The sequence below is a fragment of the Lepisosteus platostomus genome, chromosome 5 (genome assembly GCF_059453375.1).
Source record: "Lepisosteus platostomus isolate fLepPlt1 chromosome 5, fLepPlt1.hap1, whole genome shotgun sequence".
In the NCBI taxonomy this organism is placed as follows: domain Eukaryota; kingdom Metazoa; phylum Chordata; class Actinopteri; order Semionotiformes; family Lepisosteidae; genus Lepisosteus; species Lepisosteus platostomus.
In genome coordinates this window covers 41348156-41349726 of record NC_142615.1, presented here as the reverse complement: position 1 = coordinate 41349726, position 1571 = coordinate 41348156, and the positions used below count along the sequence as shown (strand labels likewise).

Here is a 1571-nt window from a genome sequence, read left to right as displayed (position 1 = left end):
GTCTCTGTGGCGCAATCGGTTAGCGCGTTCGGCTGTTAAACGAAAGGTTGGTGGTTCGAGTCCACCCAGGGACGGGGTTCTTTTGTGATGTAAACGTTGTCTTTAGTCGATTGGATTTTTCAGCGAAACCATAACCATTTTAGTATTTGCAGGAAATGCGAGTGTGTAACACGTGTCAGGGTCACCGAGAAATGTCCAATAATGCCCAACATTGCAACTCCCCAGAAAACCATATTCACCCAAAACAAATTATCGTCGAATCTTCATTTATACTCCAGTTGAATCCTCTGCTGAAATATTTTAAAAATACAATGCAGGTTTGTTTGAGACTTGACAAGCATTGTTAAGATTGCACTGTGCAGTTGGATTTTGATATTTTGACATATTTACCTTAATTTTAAACATAAATACTATACAGTCTATTGTAATTTTAAAATATGTGAGCTGAGGATGCAAAAGGGTGAAAGGGAAAGGTCAGAGGGTATAGTAAAAACGAGGTTAGGATTGGTGGAGGTGGTAGGGGTGTTGATGGTTTTTCTCTGTAGAAGATGATTGAGTTTTTTATCCTTCTCTGAAGTGAGAGATTGGAAGAGTTGGGAGTTGAGGGATCTGATGAGGTTAGTTATAAAAGGAAGTTGATGTGGAGCTGTTAGCCGTAAAACGTCCTAACGTCTTTGATGTTGTCATCAAAGATAAACTGCAGTAAGCAAAGATAAAGAAAATTATCTTTGCTTACTGCCCTGTCTTTCTCACACCTGAAGAAGGCTCTACGGCCAACACGTTATGTTTCCTTTCTTCTCTTTTCAGCATGGAATAATCCTTTACTTGTTCCTTTGCAGCCTACGCATGCTGACACAGCTACTCACCTGATATATAACATTCCTATAATCGCAACTATGAATGTCCACTGTGGGTATTTTTTCCATTATTATTTATTTTGGCATTGAAGCATATTTTATGTAATACCGAAGTGTCATAATCACTGAAAAACATTTTTTTCATTTAGAAAGAATTAAAAAAATATAAATCACTATGAATTACATTTAACCTGTTCTGATCTAGGTTTTCTATATACTTTAACATGCCATGTTCAGAATGTCACAACGCAGAAATGCAACAGAGAAGTTTTGTAATTACAAATCTTCTCTTACCTTAGTGTCAGAATACTAAGATGTTTTGGTAACGAGGAAGGAGGGAAAAAGTAATTCAGCAGAAGGGGTGCTATTTTGTTGACTATAAATCCTCACATGGCATGTTCAGAGGGTCATATTAAAAAAATGGTACAGTAAATTTTCTTATACTTCATGATTTTCATAATTTGTTACATTGTGTCTCACACCTTTGTGTCAGAATTCTGAGATGTTTTTTTCTAAACAGGGGCCATCGCAATACAACAGAAAGAGCAATTAGCTTTTCCCTATGAATTCTCTCATGCCACATTCAGAGGGTCATATTTTAAAAATGGTACAGCAACATTTCCTGAAGTTCAGGATTTTGAGAGTCTGTTACATTGTGTCTCACACCTCAGTGGCAGAATTGTGAGACAATTTTATAATCAGGAGGGATGGTCA

At 36.9% G+C, this 1571-nt stretch overlaps 1 non-coding gene across 1 annotated transcript; it reads left to right on the top strand.

The window, feature by feature from the left end:
- On the top strand, positions 1 to 74 carry trnan-guu (transfer RNA asparagine (anticodon GUU)). Its single transcript has one exon. It is a non-coding gene; the product is annotated as a tRNA-Asn (tRNA).
- Positions 75 to 1571: the final 1497 nt, after the last annotated feature.